At 42.4% G+C, this 12,434-nt stretch overlaps 1 pseudogene; it reads right to left on the minus strand.

The window, feature by feature from the left end:
- Positions 1-1,511: 1,511 nt before the first annotated feature.
- Positions 1,512-1,610, minus strand: LOC129688232 (U6 spliceosomal RNA; annotated as a pseudogene).
- Between the last annotated feature and the right edge of the window lie 10,824 nt (positions 1,611-12,434).

The following is a 12,434-nucleotide window of genomic DNA, read 5'->3' on the forward strand; positions in this document are numbered from 1 at the left end:
ATTAAACACTCTTAGGCCGAAAATGCCGGGGCGCGCTTGCTGATAGCGTTTGGCAAATTGTTGGACATGAACTTCAGTACTACAGAGCAAATCTTTCAACATCACCAGAATAGACAGTGACTTGTAAGGTGAAGCCACTAAGTGAGCAGACCATTTTTCTTCCCTCCAGAATGTATCTGCGTGTGTGTGTGTGTGTGTGTGTGTGTGTGTGTTTTCATGCATGTGCACACACACACTTTTCATGAGAATCCAAACATAAATCTACTCATTCATTTTAACCATGATCCTCCAGCAGCTTATTTTGCTGTGACTAATTCATGTGTCACTGCTTTTTTGTTTGTTTACATTCTTAAATTGGAGACCCCCCCTTTCCGTGGACTAGGGGAAGGGGATGGGGAGAAGGGGGAGGGAGGGTGTGACTGGGGGGGTTGGGGGAGGGGGCTACAATCAGGATATACAATGAACAAACTGTGAAGAAAAAAATTAAAAATAAGTCACTCACAACACAGATAATCATTAATAGATTTTAGGTGTACTCTTTTCAACTTTACGTGTGTAATACATTTAATAAAGTTGGGGATCATGTTGCCTGTACAAATTTGTCCTATATTCTTTACTACTTATTATGTAATAATCATTAGATGTATATATTACTAGATTTTAATAGGAATCTTGGATTAGAACTATTTGATAGAAGAATCTAGTAATATAGATAGTAACAGAAATATACCAGAAATGTAAATATATCTTTAGATAAAACTGTATCACTGAATATTAATTTGCTCCTTTTTTGAAATTAGGTCTCACTGTGTAGCCCTGGCTGGCCTGGAACTGTCTACATAAACCAGATTGGCCTTAAACTCCCAAAGACCCACCTTTCTCTGCCTCCCAGGTGCTGGGAGTAAACACAGTGCACCATCATGCCCAGCTGAACTTGCTTCTAGTTATTTGCTATGTCATGCAAGGCAAATCTTTTTTAAGAATAATATATTTTGTTTTAAGTTACATGTTTCTATGTGCTTATGGTACATGCACTTGGGTACAGACACTGACGAAGCCAGAATGGGTTCAGATCCCTGAGAGCTGGAGTTGCAGTGTTTGTAAATCTCCTGACAAGGATGCTGGGAACCAAACTCTTAACCTCTGGAAGAACAGAAATCACTCTTGACAGCTGAGCTGTCTCTCCACTATAGCCTTTCTATAAACATCTTTTGCAACATCTTTGAAGGTATATAATAGGTTTTTAAAGAGTTATTTTATTTTTTAAATTCTGAATATATATATATATACACATATATATATAGTTTAAGATACATGTATATTTAAAATTATATACGGATCTGTGTGCAGGCATGTGCATGTGTGTGCAAGTCTCTGCAGAGCCCAGAGGCATAGAATTCCATGGATGTCGAGTTACAGGTGGTTGTGAGCCACCCAGTATAAGTGCTGGGAACCAAACTCAAATCCTCTCCAAGAGTAGTACCCACTCCCAACCACTGAGATCCTCTCCCAAACACATGGGCCACTTCACAAATTTGCATGACCATTCGTACACAGAGGCCATGCTAACTTTTTCTGTCTCCTTCCAATTTGAGGATATGTGCTGACACCTTTTTAATTTTTATTTTTTTTAAACATGGCCTTGTTTGGACCTCATGAAATTGAAAAGCTTCTGTAAGGCAAAGGACACTGTCATCAGAACAAAACGACAGCCTACAGAGTGGGAACCCTATACCCAACAGAAGGCTGATACTCAAAATATATAAAGAATTAAGAAGTTAAACACCAACAAACCAAGTAATCCAGTTAAAAAATGGGGTATGGAGCTAAGCAGGGAATTCTCAATAGAGGAATATCTAATGGCAGAGAAACACTTAAAGAAATGCTCCTTAGTCATCAGGGAGATGCAAATCAAAACAACCCTAAGGTTTCACCTTACACCTATCAGAATGGCTAAGATCAAGTGACAACACATGCTGGAGAGGATGTGGAGAAAGGGGAACCCTCCTCCATTGCTGGAGGGAATGCAAACTTGTACAACCAGTTTGGAAATCAATCTGGTGCTTTCTCAGACAATTAGGAATAGTGCTTCCTCAAGACCCAGCTATAGCACTCCTATGCTCAAGTACGCAATGAAGACATTTGCTCAACCATGTTCCATAACAGCTTTATTTGTAATAGCCAGAGTCTAGAAAGAACCCAGATGTCCCTCAACTGAGGAATGGATACAGAAATTGTGGTACATTTACACAATGGAATACTACTCAGCAACTAAAAACAAGGAAATCATGAAATTTGCAGGCAAATGGTGGGATCTAGAAAAGATCATCCTGAGTGAGGTATCCCAGAAGCAGAAAGATACACGTGATTTATACTCATTCATAAGTAGATATTAGACATATAATATAGGATAAACATACAAAAATCTGTACACGTAAAGAAGCCAAGCAAGAAGGAGGACCCTGAGTAAGATGATCAATCCTCACTCAGAAAGGCAAATGGGACAGACATCAGAAGAGGGAGAAAACAGGAAACAGGACAGGAGCTTATTACAGAGGGAGGGCCTTTGAAAGACTCTACCCAGCAGGGTATCAAAGCAGATGCTGAGACTCATAGCCAACCTTTGGGCAGAGTGCGGAGAATCTTATGAAAGAACGGGGAGATAGAAAGACCTGGAGGGGACAGGAGCTCTACAAGGAGAGCAACAGAACCAAGAAATCAGGGCCCAGGGGTCTTTTCTGAGACTGATACTCCAACCAAGAACCATGCATGGAGATAACCTAGACCCCCTGCTCATATGTCCATGGCAGCTCAGGGTCCAAGTGCGTTCCCTAGTAATGGGAACAGGGACTGTTTCTGACATGAACTCAGTGGTTGGCTCTTTGATCACCTCCCCCTGTTTGGGGAGTAGCCCTACCAGGCCACAGAGGTAGACAATGCAGCCAGTCCTGATAAGACTTGATAGGCTAGGGTCAGATGGAAGGAGAGGAGGACCTCCCCTATTAGTGGACTTGGGGAGGGGCATGGGAGGACATGAGGGGGAGTAGATAGAATTGGAAGGGGAAAACGGAGGGGGCTATAGCTGGGATAAAGGTGAATAAACTGTAATTAATGAAAAATTAATTAATTTAAAAACAGCAACACAAAATACATGGCCCTGTTTAGATAGGCAAGCTGGCCTGGAACTTACTATGTAGCTTAATCTGATCTCAACCCCTCTCAGTCTTCTGCCTCCTCTCCGAGTACCTGGACTATAGGCATTCATCATAACTCAAAGGTGTAGCTCTGAGTGTTTCTAGACCACATATTTCTAGAAGTTGGATTACAGGCTCGAAAATTACAGACACGTTGACAACTCAACTTTACGTCCTCCTACGGAGGTACTTATGCATCTGTGTTTATTCTTACTCCATTCACAAAAGCAAGGAAATGGAATCATCTAGATGTCCCTCAACAGATGAATAGATAATGAAAATGTGTTACAAATATACAGCGAAAATCTATTCAGCCACAAAGAAAAATGAAACTCACGGGGAAACGGATGGAGCTGGAGAGTGTTGTATTTAATGAGGTATCTCGGACTCCAAACCACAAATACCACATGTGTGTGTACTTGTGGAGGACTGAGTGTGGACGTAGGTCAAGAGCCTAGAAAGGGGCCTTGAGAGATGGGAAAGAGGCTTAAGGCTGAGGGGGAGGGGCAGTGAGAGAACACCTAAGACATGGAAGTGAATGAGAATCCCTAGGGAGGAAGACTGCAGGTTTGGGGAGGCAGTGAGATGGGAGCACGCCAAGGGGGAGGACCGACTGGGACAAGGGTAGTTGAAAATGCTATAATGAAGCCTGCCACTTCATATGCTAACTAAAAATAAATTTTAAACAACATACTTTCAGGAACTATGGACAAATTAAAGTCTATAAGGATATATATATAAAAGTCTATAAGGTTATATATATTGACATTTATAAAACAACCTTCCCACCAGCAAATATAATATATAAAGCATTTTTTTTGGGTTGATAAGATGGTTTAGTGGGTGTATCAGTTGTTTCTATTTCAATCCCTAGAACCCATGTGGTAAAAGGAGAGCCCTAACTCCACAGAGTCCACACATGCACCATGGCATATAAGCATACACACACACACTAAATGAAAATTTTAATTTCTTTAAAGTATTTTACAAGAGAGATCTCTGAACTGGCCCAAGACTTGGAGATTCAGATTGTCAATACCAACAGATACAAACCATCAGGCACGTTTGAAACAACCTCTACCACTATTTAACATGCCTGGGTGTGTGAACCCCAGGAAAACACAACCAGTGAACATCTGTCTTAGTCAGGGTTTCAACTGCTGCAATGAAATACCATTACCAAAGCAACTTGGGGAGGAAAGGTTTATTTGGCTTGTAATTCCAAGGCCATGGGGGGATGCTGCTTACTGGCTTGCTCCTCCAGGCTTGCTCAGCCTGCTCTCTTGGAGAACTCAGGACTACCAGCCCAGGGATAGCACCACCCACAATGGGCTGGTCCCTCCCACATCAAGCACGAATTAAGAAAACATCCTACAGGCCTGCCTGCAGCCTGATCTCAATGAGGCATTTTCTCAATTGAGGCTCCTTCCTCTCCCAGTAACTCTAGCTTGTGTCAAGCTGACATAAAACTGTCAAGACAAACATCTATATTTATTGTGAGTCATTTTTGTTTTCCTTTTAAAAACAAATCTATTCTGTACAGTTTCTCCTCAGTACCCATGGAGCTTTGTTTCCAGGACACCCTGAAGATACCAAAATCCACAGATGCTCAGGTCTATTGTAAAATGGTGAAGTGTTTGTCTATAACCTACAAGCATCCTCTTGTGAACTTTAAATCACCTCTAAGCTAATGCAATGTAGACACTTCCGGAAAATGTGGTATTTCCATACACATCTTGAATTCCTTTTGTTTTTACCCGAACTCACATTCCAGTCTTCGAGGACAAAGGAAGGCAGTTCAGAGCTCCTCCAGACCCTGACTGGCTTGTCTCTATTCTTTGTTTCCTCCAAGTGTACTGAAAATACCTTACGCCAGCTTGGGAGATGAATATTAGTCTACTTTGTACTGCTATGGAAAACACCCAGCTTATCGTCCATCAGGAAGGGAGATCAGGGCAGGAACTTAAGGCAGGAACTGATACAGACAGAATAGAACACTGCTTACTGGCTTGCTTCTCATGGCTTGCTCAGTTTGCTTTCTTATACACAGTCCAGGACCAATAGCCCAGAAATGGCACAGCCCACAGTGGGTTGGCCCCTGACACATCAATCACCAATCAAGAAAATACCCCCCCCCACAAACTTGCCTCCAGCCCTGATGGAGATAATTCCTCAGTTGAAATTCCCTTTTCCCAGATATGTCTAGGTTTGGGTCAAGTTGACAAACAGTCTGACCAGTGCAGATATTGACCAAGAGCTGTTAAATACAGTTATGGAACAGAAGTAAATGCTGTAAACTCACCACTAAATAAATTACACATTCAAAACTTACCGTTGTGTAATCTTGCTACATGCCACTACCTTCACAGCCATTATATCTGTATAGGAGCTAAAAATAATGTCACGCTATTGAAGATCCCTCTATAGCTCCGTGTTCAGTGACGCCACCATAGTAGTAGTCTGAAAACAGCTCATAAACATAGTGACACCAAAGAATTGACCTAGGCTTTAAAGTGGGGCTTGACTAACCATCTTGTTGGTGTCTAAATTTATAAAAATGATAGATTGCTGGGATACAGCTCAGTCGTAGATCGTTTGCCTAGCATGTATATGAGGGCACAGTTCAATACCTAGTATCACAAGAAAAAAAAAAAGGACTTTTATCCCGTCACTGCAGGGGCACACCTATAATCTTAGCACTTGGAAGGTGAAGACAGGAGGGTTAGGAGTTCAAGGCCAGCTTTGGCTCCACAGCAAGTCTGAAGCAAGCATTGGCTGCACGAGACCCTGACTAAGGAAATGAGAATTAAACAATAAAATGACAAAAAAAATGAATTTTTTTCTTTTCTTTGAAATTTATTTATACAGCATTCTGCCTGCACACCAGAATAGGGCACCAGATCTCACTACAGATGGTTATGAGACACCATGTGGTTGCTGGGAACCAAACTCAAGACCTTTGGAAGAACAGCCAGTGTTCTTAACCTCTGAGCCATCTCTCCAGGCGATAAGTGGATTTTTTTAAGTTATGTTTCAAACCCAGGGCCTCATACATGCTGGTCAAGCACTCTACCAATGAGCTGTATTTACAGCTTGACTAATCTGTATCAAACGTAATAGCGCGTAACGTCCGAGGTGATTCCATTCTTAGGTTACAATATCAGTGAGAGAACAGTGTTCTAGCATTGAAAACTATCACCCAGTGCAGCGAAGATGATGACAGATGCTCCAGTGCTCATCTCCACACATCATCATGTGGCCCGTCAGAGTGAGTACAGTCAGCATTCACGTCACCGCCACACTCACCTGTCAACATCTGCAACCTCTTCACTGATTTGGACAGAGATCAAACTCTCATACTCCGATTTTGTGAGATATTAGCTGCGATAGGACGATTAAAACTGACAGTGGATTTTGAAGAGATTGCAACTCGTGTTGATGCAGAGGTATAAACAGGAAACTAAAATCGTGAAAGAAATGTTAACAGAAGATTGGAACTCAACAGTCAAGCAGTGAGTCAGAGCTGGAAGGCGTGCTCACAGGACAGTGGGAGTCATGGGCTACTGGCTGAGGCTACTATAGCCTGGTTTCTCCCATTCTTGGCTCATTTGTAACCAGCTGCCATGCTCTGCCCATCCTGATGGACAGATATTCTCACAAGCAAAGAATAATAATCAGAAAAAATAATAATAAATTCTTCCTCCATTTTCTGTTCTGGACAGATAACCAACCACAATTAACAAATACAATTAGTGACAATTAATGAATACAATATGGCACTGGTTCTCAACTTTCCTAATGCTGTGACCTTTTAATACAGTTCCTCATGGTGTGCTGATCCCACCCAGCCATAAAATTATTTCGTTGCTACTTCATAACTGTAATTTAGCTGCTGTTATGAATCATAATGTAAATATCTGATATGCAGGATATCCCATGCAACCTCCAAAGGGGAGGTGACCCACAGGTTGAGAACCACTGCAATATGGAGTACATAATCTAGCATTTTATTCTCTAGGTTTCTGCCTCAGTTATAATCGCATCTGGCACTCCAGGCCCGGCCTAAGGCCTGCACTTCAATGTCAAGGTCAGTACGTTTGGCAGATGGCCCTGAGCAAGCCTTGGCTCTGCACAGCATCCTTCCCCAGTTGGCCTGAGCCCCAGTGTCCCTCAGGTCTCTGGCTACTTTCCCATCACTGCAGAGAGAGCTCCTCTAAGATCCAGCCACCTCCTACCAGTCTCAAATCCTCGATGAAATTTGAAATAGTTATACACTTTGCAGTTGTTTTTTTTTTTTCCAACTGCATATTCTGTAGCTCTGGGAAATCTCATGTTGACACTTTAACTTGCTGAAAAGGCTGCATTCTAAGCAATTGAGGGTGAATTTGTTTGTGGGAGTTGAACAGGGTCTGCTCAGCCCACACAAGCAAGCGCATGCTGGTTCTCATTGAGCCTGCATGGCTTTGTCAACTCATTCCCGCAGTGGTCTCAACAGGCCTTTGCCAGATATAACATCCCTGCCAATCACAGTGAAGACCTCCAAGGAAACCAGGAGGGCAGGTGGGGATAATGAGTTGTTATCCAGTGGCCTGTTCTCTTGCATTAAACTTAACAAAACCATGGCCTTAGACAGCTCCAAGCTCTATTTTCTTCTTCCTACACGGATACATTTCCAGGACCCTGCATCCCTGTGGTAATCTCCAGAGAAATGACTATGTTGGGGTTTTCAGAATTTATTTATGAGCCCCTGAGAGCCTCAAAATAGTCTCCTTTCCTCAGTCGGGTAATACAGGAACTGGCTGAGGTTTTGACTAGGCAGATGCTGTCTGGAACAAGAACGAAATGCTAATGTGGCAAAACCAGCATAAGGTCTGAGCACATAAAACAGCTTATTATTCTTACTGTCTGAAAAGCATGGCAGGAGGAGGCAGAATTCATCCCGCTTTGGAGCCATAAGTAGGTGAAATTAGCACAGGAGCCTGGATTCAGTTTTTAAGCAGGGTATATGAGCCATCCAGAAGAGTAACCTGGGGCCATAATTAAGCTTCTTAAATAAATTTACATTCCTTAGAGATGCCTTCTATCTGTCTATTATCTGTCCTTGCAATGAAATTCTTGACACTGGATAACTTTAGAAAAGAAAGAGGTTTTATTTGTTTGTCTGGTTTATGTCGCGGCTGTAGTTTTTTGTTGTTGTTGTTGTTTTGTTTTGCTTTAGTTTTATTTTATTTTGTTGTTGTTGCCATTTTAAATCTCACAGTTCTAGGGGCTTAAGTGCTGGCATAAGCTCAGTGTCACTACAATGGCAGGAGCCCCTGAAGGAAGGCAATATCACATCATCAAAAAGAAAATAGGGCCCTGCTTTGCTGTTGTTACAAGGGCCAACTCGTGAGTGTCTCTGGGTACCATGAGAATTACCTCAGTCCCACCTGAGGCCAGAGATGTCCCCCAGCATGCCACCACCTCTAGACACTTCTCACACAGAGGCTCTCGGGAACACACCAGAACCATATCCGAGTCCTAATGTGCTTGGCAGATAAAACTCTGTCCTTTTTTTCAATTCAAGATTCCACAGAGAACTTAGAAGACAGGAAGAGGTGGGGGGATCATGAGGCGAGGTTTTCCCTGAATTTAGTAACAGTTAAAATGAACACACTTCAAAATGCATAAGAAGCTTTAACATTAATGCCCAGGGGAACATTTTTTTTTTCTTCAAGAGGAAATCCATAAAACATTTTCATTGAGAAAATTAGCCTGGTTGTAAATATTACCTACTGAATCCTCCCTTATGTAACTTCTCATTAGCCGTACAAAGATCCACACATTCCTATTCATATACCAAAGAGAGAAAACAGCGTAAGGCATCACAAGGTACGTATCCAGTGCAAGCATTCGCAGAGAGCCCGTTCCCTGCAAACACTGTCCTGTGAGCCCTTCCAATGCCCTAAAATAACGGCCATTTTTGAGGCCAGCTAGCTGCAGGCCAGTACCTGCCCAGCTCTGCCAACTGGGAAACCATGTTTCTGCATGGCTCTGAAGTCTGCCCGTTTCCCTCAAGCTCAGCTCCTCCACTCTGCATAGACGAGGCCAACCCCAGGACCAGCTGACACTCATCAGCCACCGCCCACACACCGGTGCTTCTGTGTGGGGACTTCTTTCGATTTTGTTGGCAGTAAACCACTAGGTAAAAGGGCTGCTGATAAAGTGAAAAAAAAAAAAAATCTAGAGCTTCTTTGGTTTTTAATCTGTTTCTTTTTGCTTTGAGATGAAATTGTGCTATGATGCGCAGGCTGGCTTTGAACTCATAACTTCACCTCAGTCTTCCAAATTCTAAGATTATAGGTCCACACTACCCCACCTTACCCAGATACTTACCCCATTTCTTAGGGAATTACATAAGAGCATGTGAGGTGTGCACGTGTGTACTCTCTCACCCACACACACAATATGGGCCTGGAGCAGAGAGCCTGGGCTTTCTGCCTCTCCTCTGCCAGTTATAAACGGTCCAATTTAGAAAACGCCCATACACATGAGGCGTGGGTTTCTTCTTTTACAACATGAGAGGGTAGCATTAGATGGTCCCCGGAGACTGTCCTAGCTGTAACAACTCCAACCCATGCATGTTAGAGAATTGTTTTAGGGGATTGCCGCCCCCCCCCCCCCCACATACACAGGGGCTCCGCTAAGGGGAACTGATGAAGATGTTTGTTCTGGGCCTAATCCACTCCATTGCTGAACTGTCATCTCCCCACTGGGAATAGCATATAGACATCACCCAGCAAGTGTCCCTTGGCATTTTCAAAAGACCCTTCCTGGGAAGAGTGAAACTCCATGCTGCTCCACCCCAATGCCTATGCAGTGTAACTAAGACCAGGGGAAGGAGTTTCAACAGTGACTAGATTGTTGCTGGGGGAAAGGTAATGTCCTGGGGGAATTCAGAAAAACTGATTTCAGAGAACCAGACCTGTGGCACACAGAAGTTTCTGGGTGGAATTCCCCAACACATGGAAGCCCATGAGCTTCCCAGAGGTTTCCCTACATTCTTAAAGACACCAGCATCAAAAAGCAACCAGGAAGTTCAGGCACTTCCCTTTCCAAACACAGAGAGCCATCTTCCACTGCCCCCATCATCCCCTGCTACACAGAGCTGACCTAACAGCAGCCATTCTGTGGTTATTTCTCCATTCCGTGGCTCAGGCATCAAGGAAGGGTGTGGCTGAGTGATCCTCTCATTCCTCAGGACATCCTTGGATGTCATTTAGTGACGGATGAACTGCTATGGAGAGCTTCTCCTCTGCCTGACACTTCATCAGGGTGAGCAAGCAGACTAGGATTAGCTGGGGCTGTTAACCTGAGCTCCAGCAGGACAGTCTCTGAGCACTTTCTTGTGCTCTTTAGCCCTTCTGCATGGGATGATCCTGGGTGAAAACCCTCTCTCGATACGGACCCCACATCCTTGAACTTCCAAGAATGAAGAACTGTAAAGAATAAATTGCCTTTTTTTTTTTTTTAATGAATTACCCATTGTCTAGATTATTTGATAATAGCAACATAGAAGAGACTTGGACTTGAACAGCCAGCCCTTCTCTCTCTCTCTTTCTCTCTCTCTCTCTCTCTCTCTCTCTCTCTCTCTCTCTCTCTCTCTCTTTCTCGGCTCCAGAGGTTAACATGTCCAAGACCAAGGTGTCAGCAGATCCGGTTTCTGGTGAAGGTTTCTTTTCTGGTTTATGTCCAGCTGGCTCGGAGAGGAGAGAGAGAACATCTGTCCACTGTATCTTTCTCTGAGACACTAAAGTTATCACAGAGGCTCCACCCTCACCAACTAGTTGTCCCCAAAGGCCCCACCTCCCAATACCTGCACACTGTGACAAGGCTTTGACTATGAGTTTGGGCGTTGGGGAACCACAAACATATCTACTTAGACTTGATTCTTGTCTTGCTTCTTTTTCCTTTGTATTTATTTATTTATTGAGAATTTCATACAGGAGTACTTATACCATTCCCTTCCCTCTTGCTTCTTCAATAAATAACTCGTAGCCATTTTCTCCAGCTATCAAATGTCCTTCATGGACATTAGTGTTTAATGCCTGCCTACTCCTCATCTTGGAGTATTTCTTCCTTCAACATGTGAGTCACTATTACTTTCGGAATCTCATTGTCTCTCACATAATTGGTTTTTAACATGACCCTTCTTCTTTTCTTCTGTATGTAGATGGTTATCAAATTCATAGAGCCTGGGAAGATGGGCTTAATGTGTAAAGTTCTGGGAAAAGAAATAAAAATATTAGTTTTAAAGGGCAAATGATTTTTATTCCTAACGAACCCAAAGAAGTAGATACAAAAATCAATAAACGCTTTTTTCAAGTTTAAAGACATTTTTATTTAAAAAGTTTAGACCTGCACAATATTTGGGAATAAAAGTACATAAATAGCTATATACTATTTGTATTAATATTGTATGAGTAAACTAAGGCCGTTTCCTACTCAAATATAGGTTGACTTGTGCAAATTTAGCAATGGTTGTCTAAAAGGTCAATAAAATATCTAAGCAGGAGATTCATCTTCCCACTTCAGCACTATATGTAAAAAGAAAACATAATATTTTAATGTTTAGTCAAAAAGAGAAATGTGCCTAATGCACTTTCAGAAAAATACCATGATTTTTAAAGAAGAGAAGCACAGCCAAAGTGATAATTCTCTTCAATTATAAAGCAGAGCTTTAGCACTCATAAAAAAAGAGCAGCGAGAGACAGCTCTACCGGAAAATCAAGTTTATCTTAGTAGCAAAGTAATACACTGGGATTTGCTCTAAAATAAAAGCTTGGAATAACAGAGGAGAACAGGCATGTAACAGGGTTCTCAACATGTGTGCAAGTATGTAACCTGTAAGAAATTCAGCAAAAGGAGTGACAAGAGAGTTGAATGACTCCTAAGGTAGGGTCGATCCCTCTGACTGGATAAGGAGAGAAGTTAATTTAAACCCACCCTTCTCATGGAGAATGTTACTAAATTAAATACCTTTTAATTTATAAAGATGAATAAAATAGCCGAACAGTGGTGGCACACACCTTTAATCCCAGCACTCAGGAGGCAGAGACAGGTGGATCTCTGTGAATTTGGTCTGCAGAATTGAGTGCCAGGACAGCCAGGGCTACAGAGAAACCCTGTCTCAAAACAAAGAAACAAACAAACCAGAAGAAGAAGAAGAAGAAGAAGAAGAAGAAGAAGAAGAAGAAGAAG

Source organism: Psammomys obesus, unplaced genomic scaffold (assembly GCF_907164565.1).
Source record: "Psammomys obesus unplaced genomic scaffold, mPsaObe1.curated_primary_1811, whole genome shotgun sequence".
Lineage (NCBI taxonomy): Eukaryota > Metazoa > Chordata > Mammalia > Rodentia > Muridae > Psammomys > Psammomys obesus.